The 22,160-nt window shown below is 42.5% G+C and overlaps 2 long non-coding RNA genes across 2 annotated transcripts; one reads left to right on the forward strand and one right to left on the reverse strand.

Annotated features, from left to right (window-relative positions):
* On the reverse strand, window positions 1–21,622 carry LOC309523589. The gene is made up of 3 exons (XR_014215459.1): window positions 21,382–21,622; window positions 2,080–2,238; window positions 1–377 (listed from the first exon to the last, which is right to left on the reverse strand). It is a non-coding gene; the product is annotated as an uncharacterized lncRNA (long non-coding RNA).
* Window positions 21,623–21,759: 137 nt separating this feature from the next.
* On the forward strand, window positions 21,760–22,160 carry LOC309523597. The gene is made up of 2 exons (XR_014215468.1): window positions 21,760–21,892; window positions 21,986–22,160. It is a non-coding gene; the product is annotated as an uncharacterized lncRNA (long non-coding RNA).

Here is a 22,160-nt window from a genome sequence, read left to right on the forward strand (position 1 = left end):
ATGGCACCCTTTCCCCAAATGGTACCCGGTGCAGCACATTCCCCCCGCCCCCCCCCCCCCCCGTATGCCAGTACCAGAGGTTGGCCAGGGCTTCAGCCTCAGAAATCTCCTAGAACCGCCTGGAAGCCCATTGGATCCATCAGCCTCTGAGGGTGAACTGTCCTAACAGGTCCGCTACCTCTGTAGAGTGGGAAAGTTGCTAAAATCCTAAATCTCTGGAGCTACTGCAGCAGCACAGAAAGGAAGGGACACAGCTTGCCTGTGTCAGGATTTTTCTCTTGGAAGTCAAATGCATGCATTTTCCAACCAGGCCTTTCTCTCTCTCAGTGCAGCAGGCACAGATCTGCTTCTTCCGAATTCTCGAGAGGAGGTACAGCCTGCAATGGAAGCAAAAAGACTGCTGTTGCTCAAACAAGAAGCAAGCAGTATGGCCTTAGCCAAATGGCAGTAACTTAACTCAGGAAGTGGGATGAAGACAGACCCCAAAGTCTCTGCTATTTGGCATCGCTGTTGAGTCATTTATACAGGGAGAAGAAAGGGGAACTAAGGAGTTCTTAAAAGAGGGTACCAACCCTCCAGGACTTGTGTGGAGACAGTCCCATGCATAAGGAGGGACAGAAATAAGGAGAGGGGTTGCAGTAGACCACCTGGCAGCTGGGTGGGATATCACAGGTAAAGGTGCATTGGGAAATAAGAGCAGAAGCGAGAGGCAAAGTACCAGATGCACCAGATGCAGTCTATGCCAGACTGAGAAGGCACCTGGGTACAGTGGTACCTCGGGTTACAAACACTTTGGGGACAGACTCCACTAACCTGGAAGTAGTACCTCGGGTTAAGTCAGAACCTTGCCTCAGGATGAGAACAGAAATCATGCATTGGCAGCAGCGGGAGGCCCCATTAGCTAAAGTGGTGCCTCAGGTTAAGAACGGTTTCAGGTTAAGAACGGACCTCCAGAACGAATTACCGTATTTTTCGCCCCATAGGGCGCACCAGCCCATAAGACGCACCTAGCTTTTGGGGGGGGAATAAAGAAAAAAAATTATTTCCACCCCCCAAGGCACTAGGCTGGGGCGGGGGAAGCCCGAGCTTCCCCCAGCCCCAAGGACAGGCTGCTCTCCGCAAGCCGTGGGAGCCCTCCCGCGGCTTGCGCAGAGCTACCTGAAGCTCCAGCGTGACTGCTCAGCACGCCGGGGCTTCGGGATAAGAGGCAGCTCTGCGCAAGCCGGGGGAGCCCCCCGTGGTTTGTGCAGAGCTACCCAAAGCCCTGGAGCGACTGCTGAGCACGCCGCGGCTTCGGGATAAGAGGCAGCGCTTGCGCAAGCCGGGGGAGCCTCAGCGCACCGGGGGAGCCTCAGCACGCCGGGGCTTTGGGGTGCAGGATGTTAGGATATTTCCGTTCCACCTTAAAGGGAGCAGGCTTTGTAAGCAACAGAGTCTGTGCATGTCCTGTTGACAGGATGTTTATGCTTGCTGTTTTCCTTTCGTTTTGCCAGTCGGCCAGAGATGCTGACACAGAACGGTCACGTTTTCTTTTGTTCTGTTAAACGCTAAATAAAGTCTGTAAATTATGCTCTTCTGTGATGCAAGCTTTTGACTGTGCTTTCTGCTGAAAGAGGGTGAACCAGCCTAGGAATGTGGCTAGGAATTTCTAAGGCTTTGTGCCCCTAACTGTTGGATCTGCGTGACTACGGGAGGCCGATGGATTCTCCGAACTTCGGCTTGGGGGCCATGATGGACGTTATCTCCCTGGCAGTTTCCCAACTCCCACGGGCTCCCACGGCTTGCGGATGGCTTCCTGAAGCCTGGAGAGCGAGAGGGGTCGGTGCGCACCGACCCCTCTCACTCTCCAGGCTTCAGCGAAAGCCTGCACTCGCCCCATAGGATGCACACACATTTCCCCTTCATTTTTGGAGGGGGAAAAGTGCGTCCTATAGGGCGAAAAATACGGTAAGTACTTAACCCGAGGTACCACTGTATAGTCACATGGTGGGAGGAATAAGAAGCTTCGGCTTTGGAAGACCGTGGCATGATCATAGCTCATTGGTAGGAAGCGTACATGTCTTCAGGCAGAAGACTTACCTCTAGGCATCTTCAGTGAAAAGGGTCTTGAGTAGCAAGGTGTCTGCCTCGGGCCTTGGGAAGCCGCTGATACTGAACTACGTGGACCAGTTTATTTGCCTTGGAGAAGGCAGCTGTGTATGTTTGTATGATTATAGCAGCATTTATAGGATCACAGATCTGAAAGAGAGCAGCCGGCAGGCCAAATATTTCAAGGGGCAACAGAGATTGGGTGGAAGCTGTAAAAGTGGAATAGGACTTCAGGGGGAGGAGCTCTATCAACTTTTGTTGGCAGGTTTCCAACAGAGATAATTACAGTGATAGATGATAGCCAGGCATGAATCTTGGCTATCAAATTCACTCTAGAGCAATGGTATAGCGTGAGGGGCAAGGGATGCTGTGGCCCTCAGTGCAGAATTCTGAGGGGGTGCCAAGGCTGTGTGTCTGCTGTGTTCTTCTCACAGTCAGTGAAGGGACAGCAACTCCTAGGTGGAATTCCCACTGGCTGGAGGCCAGACTTTTCCTGGTCCATGCCAGTCCTTCCCTGGGGCCTCCTTTCCGTTGTGTGTCCTTGGGCGATGTGCGTGCCCCACAACAGGACCTTCCTTCACCTGTCCTTGCACAGTGCAGCCAAGGAGTGGCAGCTGGGAAAGGGCTGCGCTTGGTGCCTGGCTTGCTCCCTGCCGCCCTCCTACTAGGCCTGCTGCAGCTGCAGCTCAGGTGCTTCTGGGACGCTGCCAAGCCCACCAAGGAGCACCAGGAGCAGACCAAGCGGAGAGGGCAAACATGGTAACCCACAGGCAACCTCCATGAGGAGCAGCACAGCGCACCTCTTGCCTCCCATGCAATCCCTGCAAGGAGATTAGGGGGAATAATCTTTGCCTTGCTCGGGGTGCTGCCAATGCACACTAATGCTCTAGAGATAAGAGTGAAAGGCAATTAACCTCTAATGCTCTGAAAAAGACATTTTCTACATCAGGAGACAGAGAAGCTGTCAGCTCCGGGAAAACCAGAGGGGGTGATCGACTTATGAGCGGAGGAATCAACATCTTTCCAAAAGATATGTTAAAACTCTGATGGGCATAAGGTGTGCAAAAGCCTCCCTTTCTTTAATTATCTCTGAGATGGTTATAATTTATGACTGAGAAAGGTTTCTCTGTCAGCCAGTGGATATTTACATCTGGTGTGTGAGCTACTTTCTGGCTTTAAGAAGAGTCAATCATTAAAGGCTGAAGACAGAACAGAAAGCATGCTCTAATTGTTTTAGACAATAAATTTTTAAATAATTACAGGAAGTTAGGAGTGCTAAGAATTTTTATTTTCTTAATTTTTTATTTTCTTTTTTCTTGATTAAAATTCTTTTTTCTTGAAATCAAAAATGATTTTGCCACTTCATATTTATTCCATGGGAAAGGAAGGTGTTTTCATTAGAGAAAACACTGTGAAGATCTTAAGGTGGAGATGGGAGATGTAAAAAGACTGAAATATTAGTAAGACCAAAAACATTCAGTATGGCAAATATATCACTGGACATTCCACCGACTGTTGGCATCCTTCAGCAAATGTTTGATGAGCAGAAAAGGTCATTAAAGCTAGGATTGATGGGTCACTTCCGGGGGCGGCGCGAACGGCAATGGCGGTCTCCTTCCAGCTGTGAAGGGGAAGCTCCGCTGAAACGGGTCGTCCGCTACGGCGAAGCGGAGACCCTCGTCGGAAAACCGCAGGCAGAGAGAGCCTGCGGCCGTGGGACTCGGCGGGCACCATCAGCGCCCCCTGAAATGTTGAAGGAGCCCCGTAAGGGGATCCGGATCGTGAAAGGGCTGGCGCGGTGCTGTGAGTCGATCGCTCTTTCTGTGAAGCCGCAAAGCTGCTGTCGGTGAGCGGTGACCCTTTTCCTGGGAATATTCGGCTAAAAAAACGTAACAACCCGTGAGTAGGGGAAAAGATCGATTTGGGACTAATTTTAAATTGAAATTTCGGCCAAAACGGGAGACGCAACCAGGAAGTCCGTCTCCCGGTACTGCTTAAAAGACCTAAAGCAAAGACTTCAAACTTTCTAATGCCTTTGAAGCTGTGTTTTAAAAGGAATCAATCCGAACTTGACCCTGTCTTGGCACTAATTGACTTGATCTTTCTATTTGTGGACATCTGTTTACCTCTTCCTCAGTGGATTTACAAATTTATCAAGCTACCCGGGCAGTCGGGCTGCCAGACTGTCAAAATTGTCAGTTTGCGGACTTGGCTACTTGGATTGTTTGCAGTTTGCAGGGCATCAGTTGAAGAAGGAGCAAAAAGGGTTTTCTTGTGTCTGTGTGTTTCCTTGTGGCTGATTAGCTGTTTTCCCTGTGTAAAGGTCAGAGGGGGCAGGGTTTCTGTTGAGGCAGGGGATTAGCTGTGGGAGGAGCTTATCAGAGTTTGCAGGGCAGCGGCGCGCGCCTAGCGGCGCGCGCAGTTAGATCCATCTTTTAGATTTAGGGGAGCTAGTCTCAAACGTTTGTTGGGGAGATCTAGGTGGTTTTTTTTGTGTGTGGGGGAAGTTATTTGTCCTGTCTTCAAGCTTTTTATGATGGAGGACCTCTGTAGCCAACCCCAACGACACGATCTCAAGATGGGAGGGAACAGCTGCAGTCGCCTGCGATTCCTGCGCAATGTTTGCCATCTTGCCAAAGGTTGCAGGCAGCTTTACCTGCAGCAATTGCATGTTGATTGCCCTCTTAAAAGACAAAGTCCAGCAACTGGAGGAACGTGTAGCTACGCTCCAAAGAATTAGAGAGCTGGAGCTCTTCTTGGAAGCAACAGAGCACACCGTCTCCACCAAGGAGGAGACAGGGGACTCCCCTGAGAAGGAGTCTAGTTCACCAACACAGGAGCCAGATATATGGAGAAACGTGACTCAAAGAAGTAGGAGGCCCAGGGTTCACTCTGATTGCTTAGAAATACACAATCGCTTTGAGGTCCTCTCCCCTAGCATGGAAGACGAAGAGCAGACTCCATTTGAGGATCTCTCCCTCATTACAGTCAACCAGGTATATGAAGACGAGCAGCAAAGTCAGTCCTCAGGGAATGTGCAGGCGACCTTGGAACGGACAGCTCACGGAAGAACCCCGACCAAACCCAAGAGGAGGCGTGTAGTGGTGATAGGGGATTCCCTACTGAGGGGAACAGAAGCAGTGATCTGTGGGCCTGACAAGATGTCTCGGGAAGTGTGCTGTCTCCCCGGGGCTAAGATCCAAGATGTAACTGAACGACTGCAAGGAATCATAAAACCCACTGACAAATACCCCTTCCTCTTGGTTCATGTGGGAACCAATGACACTGCAAGCAATAGCCTCCAGAAGATCAAAAGAGACTACGAGGCTCTCGGCAGGAAATTGAAGCAACTAAATGCACAAATTGTCATCTCATCTGTCCTCCCAGTTGAACGACGTGGCCCAGGGAGAGAGGGGAAAATAGTGGAAGTGAACAGCTGGCTCCGCAAATGGTGTAAACAGGAACGGTTTGGATTCTTAGATCACGGACTGCAGTTTCTTGAAGATGGACTTCTGGCAAGTGATGGGCTGCACCTCACAACGGTTGGGAGAAATGTTTTTGCCAAAAATCTCAGAAACCTCATCAGGAGGGCTTTAAACTGACTAATGTGGGGGAGGGAGACAGTGCTCCTGAAGGTAGGAGTCTATCAATTAATGAAGATGATCATCCAAATGTCATAGACCAAATGGAGCAAACAGCACGCGGACCTAGTGGTGGGAGGAAAAAATCCTTAAATAAGAGACACGGGGGAATGATTAATGGACTTCAATGTCTGTACACTAATGCACAAAGCATGGGAAATAAACAAGATGAGCTTGAGCTCTTGGTACAGCAAACTAAATATGACATAATAGGCATCACTGAAACCTGGTGGGATAAGTCCCACGATTGGAATGTAATAATGGGGGGATACAATCTATTTCAGAGAAACAGACCAGACAAGAAAGGAGGAGGAGTGGCGTTCTATGTCAGGGATGTGTATACCTGTGAAGAGATCCAAGATTTAGATCCTCAAAGCCAAAGTGAGAGCATTTGGGTCAAAATTAAGGGAGAGAAGAATAACAGAGACCTCATTGTGGGAGTTTACTATAGATCCCCAAGCCAAACGGAGGACATAGATGATGCCTTCCTGGAACAGATGGCCAAGCATGCAAAAGGAATGGAGATAGTAGTAATGGGGGACTTCAATTACCCGGACATTTGTTGGACGTCAAACTCAGCCAAGAGCATAAGGTCAAACAGATTCCTCACTGGCCTTGCAGACAACTTCATTGTCCAGAAAGTGGGAGAAGCAACAAGAGGAACAGCCATTTTAGATCTGGTCCTAACCAATGTTGATGACCTGGTTAGTGGGGTAGAAGTGGAAGGATCATTAGGCGCGAGTGATCATGCTCTTCTGAAGTTTACTATACAGCGGAAAGGAGCAGCCAAGCATACTAGGACTCAATTTCTTGACTTTAAGAAAGCCGACTTCATAAAACTTAGGGAAGTGCTGGGTGAGATCCCATGGACAACAATACTAAAAGGAAAGGGAGTTCATGATGGCTGGGAGTTTGTTAAGAGGGAGATACTAAAAGCACAACGTCAGGCAATACCAATGAGACGGAAACATGGAAGGTGCCTAAAGAAGCCAGGGTGGCTATCTAAAGAACTTTTAACTGAATTAATATTAAAAAAGGATGTGTACAAAAAATGGAAAAGGGGGGAAACCACCAAAGAGGAATTCAAACAAATAGCCAGCACGTGTAGACACAAAGTCAGAAAAGCTAAAGCACAGAATGAACTCAGGCTTGCTAGAGAGGTTAAAAGCAACAAAAAAGGCTTTTATGGGTATGTTCGTAGCAAAAGGAAGAACAAAGAAACAATGGGGTCACTCAGAGGAGAAGATGGTGAAATGCAAACAGGGGACACAGAAAGGGCTGAACTACTCAATGCCTTCTTTGCCTCAGTCTTCTCCGATAAAGAAAACAATGCCCGACCTGAAGAATTTGGAGCAAATGATTCAGCAAAGGAAACACAGCCCAGAATAACTAAGGAGATAGTACAAGAATATTTGGCTAGTTTAGATGTATTCAAGTCTCCCGGGCCAGATGAACTGCATCCAAGAGTATTAAAAGAACTGGCAGATGTGATCTCAGAACCACTGGCAGTCATCTTTGAGAATTCCTGGAGAACAGGCGAAGTCCCGGCAGACTGGAGGAGGGCAAATGTTGTCCCTATTTTCAAAAAGGGGGAAAGAGAGGACCCAAATAATTACCGCCCAGTCAGTCTGACATCAATAGCAGGGAAGATTCTGGAGCAGATCATTAAGCAAACAGTCTGTGAGCACCTAGAAAGGAATGCTGTGATCACCAATAGTCAGCATGGATTTCTGAAAAATAAGTCATGTCAGACTAACCTGATCTCGTTTTTTGACAGAATTACAAGCCTGGTAGATGAAGGGAACGCAGTGGATGTAGCCTACCTTGATTTCAGCAAGGCATTTGACAAGGTGCCCCATGATATTCTTGTAAAGAAGCTGGTAAAATGCGGTCTTGACTATGCTACCACTCAGTGGATTTGTAACTGGCTGGCTGACCGAACCCAAAGGGTGCTCATCAATGGTTCCTCTTCATCCTGGAGAAGAGTGACTAGTGGGGTGCCACAGGGTTCTGTCTTGGGCCCGGTTTTATTCAACATCTTTATCAACGACTTGGATGATGGACTCAAGGGCATCCTGATCAAATTTGCAGATGACACCAAACTGGGAGGGGTGGCTAACACCCCAGAGGACAGGATCACACTTCAAAACGACCTTGACAGATTAGAGAACTGGGCAAAAACAAACAAGATGAATTTTAACAGGGAGAAATGTAAAGTATTGCACTTGGGCAAAAAAAATGAGAGGCACAAATACAAGATGGGTGACACCTGGCTTGAGAGCAGTACATGTGAAAAGGATCTAGGAGTCTTGGTTGACCACAAACTTGACATGAGCCAACAGTGTGACGCGGCAGCTAAAAAAGCCAATGCAATTCTGGGCTGCATCAATAGGAGTATAGCATCTAGATCAAGGGAAGTAATAGTGCCACTGTATTCTGCTCTGGTCAGACCACACCTGGAGTACTGTGTCCAGTTCTGGGCACCACAATTCAAGAAGGACACTGACAAACTGGAACGTGTCCAGAGGAGGGCAACCAAAATGGTCAAAGGCCTGGAAACGATGCCTTATGAGGAACGGCTAAGGGAGCTGGGCATGTTTAGCCTGGAGAAGAGGAGGTTAAGGGGTGATATGATAGCCATGTTCAAATATATAAAAGGATGTCACATGGAGGAGGGAGAAAGGTTGTTTTCTGCTGCTCCGGAGAAGCGGACACGGAGCAATGGATCCAAACTACAAGAAAGAAGATTCCACCTAAACATTAGGAAGAACCTCCTGACAGTGAGAGCCGTTCGACAGTGGAATTTGCTGCCAAGGAGTGTGGTGGAGTCTCCTACTTTGGAGGTCTTTAAGCAGAGGCTTGACAACCATATGTCAGGAGTGCTCTGATGGTGTTTCCTGCTTGGCAGGGGGTTGGACTCGATGGCCCTTGTGGTCTCTTCCAACTCTATGATTCTATGATTCTATGATTCTATGATTGTTACATTGGACTGTTACCTGAACTGCTACATTGTTGTTTTGAATCTGGCACCTTTTGAGACATTGTAAGTAGCCTAAGGATTAACTCTGCTAAGGTTTAAAGATCTGAAGGACTTTTGGGACTTGGAGGTTGTTGGATATTGTTACAAATGCTTAAGGGACTTGGAGCAATTTGAGAAACTTTGCATGAACAATAACTTTGTCTTTTCCCTTAAGATACATTTAACTCCCTCTAGAGGAACTGTGAATTACAACTACTGGGGATTTGTTTTTCTTCTTCTCTGCTTACTTCTGGACTGGTGGTTTCCCATGGGAATTGTACACTGACTGACCTTGACACGTAGACAGAACTGGGATGAGTGGAACTGGGAGGACAAGATCAGCCAAAGCTAAAACACAACAAACTACTGTAATTTCACATCTGCGCAGATCATCGGTTCCTATTGTTTCTGTGGCACAAGCAGAAGAAATAGAGCAAGCCAGGCCAGAAGGAATGGCTGCAGGAGGGGATTCCCATTCAGTACTGGATAAATTTTTTGAAAAATTGGAAGGCCTGAGCAAGCAAGTAGCTGAACAATAATCTAAAATTGATCAAAATACATCTAGCGTTAACAATTTGACCCAACAAGTGGCTCTAAATGCACAATCAATTGGGAAGCTATTTGAAGCTACCACAGAAAATCGTAAATTAGCTGAGGAGGCTAAACAGAAAGCAGAGGCCGTACAAGAGGAGGTAAAACCTATGCGCAAGCAGATTGGTGAACAGCAGGCCTATCTGTCTATGATAGAACTACGAAGTAAGGAGAATAACTTGAGATTGAGGTCAGTCTCAGAACTTGAAAAAGGGGACTTAATTGAGTATTTGACAAAAGAATTTACAAAATTTTGGCCTTTGGAAGAAGACAAAGATTTTAAAATTGTAAGTGCATTCAGACTTGGAAAAGTAGTGAGAAAGGGCAGGCCTAGAGACTGCCTGATTTCTCTGAGAATGAAGGAGGAAAGAGATAAGATATTGAGTGCACACTTTCCAAAGACACTTGAAATTCAGGATTTGAGAGTGGAAATCTACAAAGATATCCCGAAACAACTATTGGAACTTAGATCTTGCTACGCAGATTTGGTGAAACTGCTGAGGAGCAACATAATCGCCTTTAGGTGGGAATTTCCCCAAGGACTATCTTTTACCTTTAGAGGGAAGAAAGTGAAAATCAAAACAGCTGAAGATAAAGAAAAGTTTCTGAGCAATCACGGAGAAGACATTCAGAAAGGGACTGTAGAAGATCCGGGAGCCTTAGGACCTGGGTTATTGAAATCTTTACCTACACCTTCGGGGCCTGAAGACCAGGAGAGAGAGATACCACCACCAAAGGGACAATAGAACTGTCCAAGATGTCTCTGCAGCTTTTAAGTTGGAATATTAACGGCTGTAATTCCCCGGAAAAAAGGAGGAGGATCTTTCATTTATTAAAAAAGGAACAATTAGATATTATCTGTTTGCAGGAAACACATGTGATCAGGCTCCACAGAAAAGTGCTAATTAATAAGAGACTAGGCCAAGAATTTATTTCAGTGGATCGAGTGAAGAAGAGAGGAGTCGTGATATATGCAAAGGAGAGCCTGTCACCAAAATTCCTTTTCAAAGATGAGCAAGGAAGAATTTTGGCAATTGAAGTGCAAATACAAGGGGGGAAATTCCTGATTCTGGGAATCTATGCACCGAATGAGGGGAAATCGGAATTTTACAAGAAGCTGCATGAGACAATGCTGGACTACATGGACTATAACAACATCATCATGATGGGAGATATGAATGGGGTGGTATCCACGAACATGGATAAAGCGCAAAACCAAACTATGACAAAAGAGGGCAGACTGCCAAAAACCTTTTTTGAACTAACTGACAATATGGACTTGGTTGGTATTTGGAGGACAAAGAACCCCTTGGGAAGAGAGGGGACATTCTTCTCTGAAGCCAAAATGACATGGACAAGAATCAACCAAATATGGATAACTAGAGGACTGGCACCTAAGACTAGAAAGGTGGAAATCTGCCCAAAAACCTGCTCCGACCATAACGCAGTAAAGATGGAAATGAGACTAACTCCAACCGGCTCCTTTAGATGGAAGATGAATGACACCTTATTAAGAGATCAGGAGATTGTTAAGAAGGCCCAAAAGACTTTAAGTGACTATTTTGAAATAAATTTGAAAACTACAGTGGAAAAAAGAGTAATCTGGGATGCAAGTAAAGCGGTTATGAGGGGGTTTCTGATACAACAGAATATGATAAAGAAAAGAGCTCAGAATGAGAAAAAAAATAAGATCTTGGAGAAAATAAAAGAAGGAGAGAAAAAGTTAAGACTGAAACCAAAGTCACGGGAGATTCTGAGAGAAATTAAACTCTATCAAGCACAATATTCAAAATTGATAAATCAGGAAGTGGAATGGAAAATTAAACAGATGAGACAAAGGACTTTTGAATCGGCAAATAAATGTGGAAAACTGCTAGCATGGCAGTTGAAAAAAAGACAGAAAATGAACACGGTTACTAATCTAGAGATTGAAGGGAGAAATATTCAGAACCCTGTGGAGATTAGAAAATGCTTCCAGAGATACTTTAAACAACTCTACACTCAAGGGCTGCAAAATGAGATTGAGATAGACCAATTTTTAAGAAACAACGGATTACCAGAATTGTCTCAAGAAAATAAGATAACATTGAACCATAAGATAACAGAACAAGAGATTGAAGGCGCCATTCAGAACATGCAATTGGGCAAATCTCCAGGGCCGGATGGGCTAACCTCCAAATACTATAAGATTTTAAAAGACCATTTGATTCAACCATTGAAGGAGGTATGTAATGAGATTATGGAGGGGAAGAAGGCACCGGAAACGTGGAAAGAAGCTTTCATCACACTTATACCTAAATCTGAAACTGAAAAGACACAACTCAAGAACTACCGTCCTATCTCCCTTTTAAATGTGGATTACAAAATTTTCGCAGACATTTTGGCTAATAGACTAAAACGAGTGTTAAATGGAGTGATCCATAAAGACCAGGCAGGCTTTCTCCCAGGTAAACATCTGTCTGATAATACAAGGAACATTATTGATATATTGGAACTACTGCAAATGAATACCAATACAAAAGCAGTGTTGATTTTTATAGATGCGGAGAAGGCCTTTGATAACATTTCATGGAATTTTATGAAGAAAAATCTTAAAGGGATGGGAGTGGGATGGGGTTTTGAAAATGGTATAGATGCAATTTATTCAGAACAAAAGGCAAAATTGATAGTTAACAATGTGGTGTCAGAAGAGTTTAAAATTGAGAAAGGAACACGACAAGGTTGCCCCATTTCCCCATTGTTATTCATCTCGGTCCTGGAGGTGCTCTTGAACAGGATTAGAGGAGACCGGCTGATTGAAGGAATTCATTTTTTTTATATATATATAAATTTTTATTAATTTTCCAAAAGTAAAAAAGAAAGCAAAGCAAAAACATAAATAAACACAAAAACGACTTCCCCGTACCACCCCTTTTCTGCATTCTTGTTTCAAGATTTTTCAGCAACCCTTTCGTATTAAACATATTTCTATTTCGTAAATTTAACTTCCATAAGATATTAAAACAACTGTAGTTCTTTATCTCTTATAACCCTGATCCTCTAATTTTCCAAATTACAACAGTTTTTAAGGTAAACTTTAAATTTGTTCCAGTCTTCATCCACCGCCTCTTTCCCCCGGTCTCGGATTCTGCCAGTCATCTCTGCCAGTCCCATATAGTCAATCACCTTCGTCTGCCATTCTTCCAACGTGGGTAGATCTTGTGTCTTCCAATACTTTGCTAGAAGTATTCTTGCTGCTGTTGTGGCATACATAAAAAATGTCCTATCCTTCTTTGGCACCATTTGGCCCACCATACCCAGGAGAAAGGCTTCTGGCTTTTTATTAAAAGTTCTCTTCAGAACTTTTTTAATTTCATTATAGATCATTTCCCAGAAAGCCTTAATCTTCGGGCAGGTCCACCAAAGGTGATAGAAGGTTCCCTCCGTTTCATTACACTTCCAACACTTGTTATTGGGCAAATGATAAATCTTTGCTAACTTAGCCGGAGTCATGTACCACCTATAGATCATTTTCATAATGTTTTCTCTTAAGGCATTACATGCCGTAAATTTAACACCAGTGGTCCATAACTGCTCCCAGTCAGCAAGCTCAATGTCATGCCCTATATCCTGTGCCCATTTAATCATACTAGATTTCACCATTTCATCTTGAGTATTCCATTTCAACAGCAGGTTGTACATTCTTGACAAGTTTTTAGTATTGGGTTCTAACAGTTCTGTTTCTAGTTTTGACTTCTCCACTTGGAAGCCTTTTTTTCTGTCCTGTTTGAATACTTCATTTATCTGTCGATAATGTAACCAATCTCTCACCTTAAACTTCAGTTTCTCGAAACTCTGCAATTTTACTTTTTCACCATCTTGTTCTATCATTTCAAAATATTTAGGCCAATTAGAATCCATATTCAATTTTTTCACCTCTTTTGCCTCCATTGGTGACAGCCACCTAGGGGTTCTGCTTTCCAACAAATCTTTATACCTTATCCAGACGTTATACAGAGCTTTCCTTACCATATGGTTCTTAAAGCCTTTGTGCACTTTTACCTTGTCATACCATATATATGCATGCCAACCAAATCTGTTATCAAACCCTTCAAGATCCAAAATGTCTGTATTCTCGAGGAGCAGCCAGTCTTTCAACCAGCAAAACGCTGCTGATTCATAGTAAAGTCTTAAGTCCGGCAGGGCAAAACCTCCTCTATCTTTTGCGTCTGTTAATGTCTTAAATTTTATTCTTGGCTTTTTGCCCTGCCAAACAAATTTTGATATGTCTTTCTGCCACCTCTTGAAACAGTCCATCTTGTCTATTATTTGTAATGTCTGAAACAGGAATAACATTCTAGGCAATACATTCATTTTGATAACAGCAATTCTGCCTAACAAGGAAAGTTTCAGCCTTGACCATATGTCTAGATCTTTCTTAACTTCTGTCCAACATTTATCGTAATTGTCTTTAAATAAGTTCACATTTTTCGCTGTCAAGTTCACCCCCAAGTACTTCACTTTTTTTGCTATCTCCAAACCTGTTTCATTCTGAAATGTCTCTTTTTCCTCATTTGTTAAGTTTTTCTCCAGCACTTTAGTTTTTTGTTTATTCAATTTAAATCCTGCAACTTGACCAAATATCTCAATCAGTTCTAAAACTCTTTTTGTACTGGTGTTTGGCTGCTGTAGAGTCAAAACTAGGTCATCTGCAAATGCCCTCAGTTTATACTCTTTCACTCCGAGCTGGATTCCTTTAACCAACTGGTCCTTTCTAATCATATTTAACAAAACCTCCAGGACCAGTATGAAAAGTAGAGGGGAGATAGGGCATCCCTGTCGTGTTCCTTTCTCTATAGCTATCTCTTCCGTTACCACATTATTCACAATTAGCTTTGCCTTCTGCTCAGAATATATTGCACCTATACCATTTTCAAAACCTTGGCCTACCCCCATCCCTTGGAGATTCTTTTTCATAAAACTCCAGCAAATATTGTCAAAGGCTTTCTCCGCGTCCACAAAGATCAAAACCGCTTTTCTATTAATGTTCATTTCCAGCAGTTCCACAATGTCTATTATGTTCCTCACATTATCAGACATATATCTTCCCGGGAGAAAGCCAGCTTGGTCCTTATGAATCTCGCCTATCAGTACTTTCTTCAGTCTTTTTGCTAAAATGTCTGCAAATATTTTGTAATCCACATTTAGTAATGATATCGGGCGGTAGTTCTTGACCTGATTCTTTTCAGTCTCAGTTTTTGGTATAAGCGAAATAAAAGCCTCTTTCCACGTTTCAGGTGCCTTTTTCCCCTCCAATATTTCATTGCAAACTTCTTTCAATGGTTGCACTAAACATTCTTTCAAAGCTTTATAGTATCTAGCCGTCAAACCATCTGGTCCTGGAGACTTTCCCAATTGCGCTTTTTGAATGGCCTCCTCTATTTCTTGCTCTGTTATTTTCTCATTCAAAGTCCGCTTGCTCTGTTCTGAAATTTTAGGTAGTCCATGATTTTTAAGGAATTCATCTATTTCTTGTTCGTTCGCTGGCCCTTGTGTGTATAATTTCCTAAAAAAGCTTTGGAAACAATTACTTATCTCATTCCTTGTGAATATTCTTTCCCTCTATCTCCAAACAGGTGACTGTATTCAATTTTTGCCTCTTTTTCAATTGCCATGCAAGAAGCTTCCCACATTTGTCTGCTGACTTGAAGGTCCTTTGTCTCATTTGTTTAATTTTCCATTCTATCTCTTGATTTGTCAGTTCCATATATTGCGTCTGATAATACTTTATTTCTCTCAAAATTTCTTGAGACTTTGGTTTAGACCTCAATTTCTTTTCTCCTTCCTTCATTTTTTCTAAAATTCTTTCTTTCCTTTCATTTTGCTTTTTCCTCTTAATTGAATTCTGTTGTATCAGGAAGCCTCGCATCACGGCTTTGCTCGCGTCCCAGATTGTTCTTTTTTCCACTTCTGTTCTCAGGTTTATCTCAAAGTAATCTTTCAATGTCTTTAGGGCCTTTTTACAGAATTGTTCGTCTCTAAATAGGGAGTCATTCATTCTCCATCTAAAGGATCCAGTTGTTGTCATTTTCATTTCCATCTTTACTGCATTATGGTCGGAGCAGGTTTTTGGGCAGATTTCTACTTTCTTTATCTTTGTAGCCATCACACTAGATACCCAAATTTGGTCGATTCTTGTCCATGTCATTTTAGATTCCGAGAAAAAGGTTCCCTCTCTCTCGAGAGGGTTCTTTGGTCTCCAGATGTCAATCAAATCCATATTTTCCGTCATCTCAAAGAAAGTCTTTGGTAGTCTTCCTTCTTTAGAAATTGTCTGTCTTTGTGCCTTATCCATATTTGTGGAGACCACTCCGTTCATGTCCCCCATCAGTATTATTTTGCAGTCGAGGTAGTCCAATAGGGTTTCATGCAACTTCTTAAAAAATTCAGCCTTCCCATCATTAGGTGCATATATTCCAATTATCAAATATTTTTCTCCCTGAATCTGTACTTCGATTGCCAAATATCTTCCTTCTTCATCCTTAAATTTCATTTTTGGGTCTAATTTTTCTTTTGCATAAATCACTACTCCTCTCTTTTTTACTTTGTCAGAAGATATAAATTCTTGTCCTAATCTTTTGTTCACCAACAGTTTCCTGTGTGCTCTGGTTATATGGGTTTCCTGTAGACATATCAGATCCAGTTGTTCCCTTTTCAAAATATGAAAAACTTGTCGTTTTTTTCTGGGATGGTTCAAACCGTTGCAGTTCCAACTAAGAAGTTGCAGAGACATTTTGTTTATTAGATGTTTGACCCTCTGACTGCTCCAAGCTTTTCTTCCTCTTCAGTTGGCGGTTGTAGTAATCCAAATGATAGATTTGCAATGTCTGTTAGCCCTCCTCCTTCTGGTGTTGATTCTTGTCCTCCTCTTGCCAGGCCCACCGTACCTTTCTGTAGGTCCTCTAGGTTCCTCTCCAAGAAGTTTTCTTTTTCCTGTACTGATCTTATTCTTCTTTTCTTCCCTTTGTAGTTGAAGGATAACCCCTGTGGAAATTCCCACCTGAAAGGTATAAAGTTCTTCCTCAGCAAATTGGCCAAGTCTCTATAGAAAGTCCTCACTTCCAAGATGTATTTAGGGATGTCCTTAAAGATTTGGACTTGAGTGTTTCCAGTTACCAAAGCTTTTTGATAATGAAGGTTCAGTATCTTGTCTCTTTCCTCTTTGGTTCTGAAGGTGATCAGACAATCCCTTGGCTTCGCACTTTGCTTTCTACCAAGTCTGAAAGCAGTTGTTATCTCTACTTCATCCTCCTCCAGATCTCCTTGCCAATTTTCCAAAATTGCCTCTGTGAGAAATTCCCTCAGGTTGTCCTTTTCATTCTCTGGAACCTGTCTTAATTTCAGATTCCGTTCTTTCCGTTGTAGCTCCAGTAAGGAGAGGGCCTCTTCATGCTCATTCACCTTTTTCTCTATCGGTGCAAGTTTTTCCTGTGTCTCCCCGGCAATAGATCTTGCACTCTCTGCAATTTTCTTAGTTTCTGTAGATTCCTGAATCAGTCTATTTATGGATTCTGTATTAGTTGCCACTGACGTGGTGTTCAAGTCCAGTCTTGCTGTGAGTTCTGTCAATTTCTTTGAATTTTCTGTAGATTGCTTTGTTAAGGCCTCTAGGGATTGATTTATTTTAAGCAGTGCCTGTGTCATAGATTCCATTGATGCTGCTGTCGCACTTTCCAGTGCAGGCACTGTATTGCCAGAGATTGAGCCTCTTTTCTTTTGTGTCACTTTAGCTTTAGATCTGGTTCTTATCTCCTCTGCCGTGCCACTCATATCCCAAGGCCGTTCTCACAGGAAAAACTTGCAATGGAAAATCCCACTGTCAGCCAGTTACTTTACAGTTTTTTCCCTCTTAATCCTCCAGAGGGAGCAATTAATAGTGTCCAAGTTGGAGGAAACAAAGAAGCAGAAAGCCGGATGTAAAGAGTCAGAAGTCCGCCATTAAAGTTATTTAAGACTTTTTCTCCAGGTAGATTTAGCTAATCAAATATCTGTAACAAAGTCCCGTTCAAGTCTTAAAACTCGTTCACCATTTAAGGTATAGTCTATATCCACTTCATACCTATTTTAAAGAACAATTTTCCCGGTGTTAACTCCTGGCAGATCGTCCCCAGGGGATCAGGGCAGTGGAAAACTTTGTTTCCTTTGAATTAAGAGTATCTTCACAAGACTGTCTTTTTTTTTCCCCTTCTCCTCCGATCAGGGGGGAAGAGATACTTTTAACAGCTCAGGGTTGACAGTTCGCAACTAAGTTTCTTGTAACTGCAGCAGGGTCTTTCGTTGCTTTAAATTTCTGCAGTCCGGGGGGGGGGCAGACTTCCTTATTTTATTCCCTCCCGTTTTCAGCCAGATTTTCAAATTTTAAAGGGTCCCGATTCTTTTTCTGCTCTTACTCACGGGAATTCAGTCCAGATTTTCTTTTCAGGAAGAAATCGGCGCTCTCCGCTTATGGCGACGCGGCTTCACTCCGCAGGCTGGGTAACGACTCTCAGCACCGCGCTCACTCCCTATGCCGCTCCGGAGCCTTTAAAAAGGCTCTTTCACAGTACCGGGGGGCGCAAAGGTGCCCACCGAATCTCCTTGCTCTCAGGCTTCAGCGCCTGAGATTTTAGGGGTCCCCCGCTCGCCGTAGCGGGTAAGACCCGAACTTGCGGAGCAGTCCTTCTCCGGAGCTCGGAGGGAGGACCGCCATTAAGCGCTGGCACCGACCGGAATTGAAGGAATTCAGGTCGGAGCTAAGCAGTACAAACTTAAGGCTTTTGCAGATGATCTTGTTTTGACACTACAGGAGCCAGAATCTAGTACGAAAAGGGTGTTAGAACTGATCCAAGAATTTGGTCGAGTGGCAGGATTTAAATTAAACAAGCAGAAAACTAAGGTTTTGGGTAAACATTTGACAACTTTGGAAAAAAGAAAGGTTTCAGAAGGAGACAGAGTTAAATATGGTCAAAAAGGCGAAATATTTAGGGGTTAATATGACGGCTAAAAATTTGAACTTATTTAAAGATAACTATGAAAAATGTTGGTCAGAAATTAAAAAGGATCTAGAAATTTGGACAAAACTGAAGCTTTCCATGTTGGGTCGAATAGCCGCTATAAAGATGAATGCATTGCCAATAATGTTGTTTCTGTTTCAAACTTTGCAGATTGTGGACAAGATGGATTGTTTCAAGAGGTGGCAGAGAGACATTTCTAGATTTGTCTGGCATGGCAAAAAGCCCAGAATAAAATTTAAAATATTAACTGATGCTAAAGAAAGAGGGGGGGTTGCCCTGCCAGATATGAAACTGTATTATGAATCAGCAGCTTTCTGCTGGCTGAAAGATTGGCTACTTCTTGAAGACACTGACATTTTGGATTTGGAAGGATTTAACAATGTGTTTGGGTGGCATGCATACTTGTGGTATGACAAGGTTAAAGCTCATAAAGCATTTAAGAACCATATAGTCAGGAAGACACTGTTTAATGTCTGGATAAGATATAAAGATTTATTGGAGAGTAAGACCCCAAGGTGGTTGTCACCGATGGAAGCTAAGGCTCAGAAAAGACTCAATATGGAGGCCAACTGGCCAAAGTATTGGGAGATAATAGAGGAAGATGGAGACACTTGGAGACTGCAGAGTTTTGAGAAATTAAAGGGTAAGGTGCGGGATTGGTTACATTATGGTCAGATTAGGGAGGTCTTTAAGGTTGACAAAAAAATAGGCTTCCAGGTGGAAAAATCGAAATTAGAAACAGAACTGCTAGAACCAAAAACTAAGGTACTTTCAAGAATGTATAACTTGCTGTTAAAATGGAACACTCAGGATGAAACAGTTAAATCAGCAATGATAAAATGGGTGCAAGATATTGGCTATAATATTATGTTTGCTGACTGGGAACAGTTATGGACCACTGGTGTGAAATTTACGGCATGTAATGCCTTGAAAGAAAATATTATGAAAATGATATACAGGTGGTACATGACCCCAGTCAAGCTGGCAAAAATATATCATTTGCCTGACAATAAGTGTTGGAAATGTAAAGAAACTGAGGGAACATTCTTTCACCTTTGGTGGACGTGCCCCAAGATTAAGGCTTTCTGGGAAATGATCTATAATGAACTGAAAAAGGTATTTAAATATACCTTTCTTAAGAAACCAGAGGCCTTCCTTTTGGGTATCGTTGGCCAAATGGTGTTAAAGAAGGACAGAACTTTCTTTATGTATGCAGTAACAGCAGCAAGGATACTCATCGCAAAATACTGGAAGACACAAGATTTGCCCACCCTGGAAGAATGGCAGATGCAACTGATAGACTACATGGAACTGGCAGAAATGACTGGCAGAATCCGAGACCTGGGAGAGGGGACAGTGGAAGAGGATTGGAAGATGTTTAAGGACTATTTGCAAAAGTATTGTAAATTGTATGAATGCTAGAATGATGCAGGATATAAAGATAACATGGCATTAGTGACTTAGCGGAAAGGAACATGAAAATAACTGAACTATAAGAACAAAGGTGAAATTTGAATAATTATGTCAAACTTAAATATTTAAATATTTGAAAACAAAGGGTAAAATTGGAGACATAATAGTTGAAACGTACAACTTAAAACAAGTTTCGAGAGAAGGTGAAGTATTGCTGAACATGATTTTCTAAATGGGAACACAGAAAAGGGAGATGTGAGGGAGTCAGAAAAGAAGGTCATGGACATTTGGTTTATGAGGTTAACTATGTTTTATATTTTTCATATGTTTTCTTATCGGTTGTCTGTTCTTTTTTCTTTGTTTATATTTTGGTGGTGGTGTTTTTTATTGTTTTTTGGGTTGTGTATGTCTATGGTGTTATATTGTTTAAAACCTTTAATAAATATTTTATTTTAAAAAAAATAAAGCTAGGATTGATGAAATGGTTAATGAAAGAGGATCAGAGGATGAAATGAAAGCGGAATCAAAGAGGACAAAGAGACTTCAGAGAATATAGATAAAGGATTGCCAGAACAGGAAGGTGAAACGGAAAAGTCTTTCATACAGATTTTTAGAAGAATGAAGGAGTTAAATAGTGAAGCTGAGATGTTGGAGGAGTGCAATGAAGCCGTGGAGGGAGAGCGGAAGAGACATGATGAGCTAGCAGAGATAACTGAGTAAGGACTCTCTGTACAGCTTGGAGTGATTTTCCAGGAAAAAGCTATCAAACCTCTGGAGCTTTTCTTGGAAATATAATAAAAGAAGCATAAAATGAAGGATTTTTTTTTCAAAATCAAGGTGAAGAAACCATGGCAAATACAGCAGGAAATGGGAATGGAAAATATATAACTGGTTGTGAATTGATGAATACATAATCAGAAAAGAAATATGGATTATTATTTTAATATATGATCACAGCAGAGAGATTTGCGAGGAAAAGATGGAAAGCCTTATTATGGTTTAATATGGAGGAATTATTTGTTGACATTATTGGTGATGAAGCTGATATGTTTGAATGGAGAAAAACAATTGCTGACATTTATTAATAACAAAAATTAGATAACCCCTTTGGCCTTTTTGTGTGAAAAGGAAAAGGAATTAATATGAGACATTTGGGTTGGAAGACTGGGAAAATAGATCAGTTGGATGTCAAGCCAGAGTGAATATTTTGAATGATTTATTTCATGTAAGTGACAAACAGAAAATCAGAACTTTTATTTTTCTTCTTGTCTTCTATTTTTGTTTTCCTTTGGAGTTTTCTCTTTTTTTCTCTGTTCTTGCTTTTATTTAAATTAGTTTCTTTTAACTTATTGCATTATGTATTATGAAAAAGCTTTAATAAAATCTTATTTTTTTAAAAAAAAGTGGCATAGGGCTCTCTTAAACTGTTTTTTCCTGTAAATCTTACCAATGAAGTATTGGCAGGCAATTGTCTCACCATATTGGGGAATTTTAAATTGTATATTGGGTGTATAAAATGACATAGTGGCAAGATTAGTAAGCCCTCATAAGATTGTGTTCTATGTATTTTGTAATTTTGCATTTACTGTTAAGATACCTTGACTTTCTAAGCCAGTATGATGTGGTGGTTAGCATATTGGATTATGAGTTACAGCACAATGTATACATATGTGCACTTGAGAATAAGCCCTAATGTGTTCCATGGGCCTTACTCCCAGGCAGGTGTGTGTAGGATCCAATACAGTCAGGTCGTGGAAGGGTCAGGTCATGCCCTGCCTTGTCCCTGGGTTTTCAGACTGTGGCCTGGCTTTCAGAACATTCCAGAAGAGCAGTGACTAGGTATGTGGAGAATGTTCCGCTGGAAATTGATGTCACAGTGACATGCATCTCATAGCAAGGAAGAAATTTCGAGAGAGAACTCTATTAACTGATATACCAGCCACACGGCTGTGATAATTGCTCTCATATAAGAGCACAAGAAGAATCCTGCTGGATCAAACCTGACTCTCATTTCTCCAGCATCTGTTTTCACAGTGGTCCACAGAGGGGGAGGCTCACAAGGACTTGAGCGCACCATCACTCTCCCCACCAGTAAGGAGAATCCATAGGTAAAGAGCCTCTGACGGAGGAGGGAGAATAAAGCCATCGTGGGTAGCAACCAGTAGTCTCATCCACCAAGAATTTATCTAATTATCTTTCAGGGACATTGAAGCTGATGGACGTCTTTGCCTGTTGTGGGAGCAAATGCCATAGTTAACTATGTGCTGTGTGTAGAAGGACTGTCTTTTGTCCATCCTAAATCTCCCAACATTCACTTCATCAGATGTCCCTGAGTTCTAGCATTGTGAGAGAATAACAGCTTCACTCTGCCCACTT

The sequence above is a fragment of the Podarcis vaucheri genome (genome assembly GCF_965113315.1).
Source record: "Podarcis vaucheri genome assembly, chromosome: Z".
Taxonomy (NCBI): Eukaryota; Metazoa; Chordata; class Lepidosauria; order Squamata; family Lacertidae; genus Podarcis; species Podarcis vaucheri.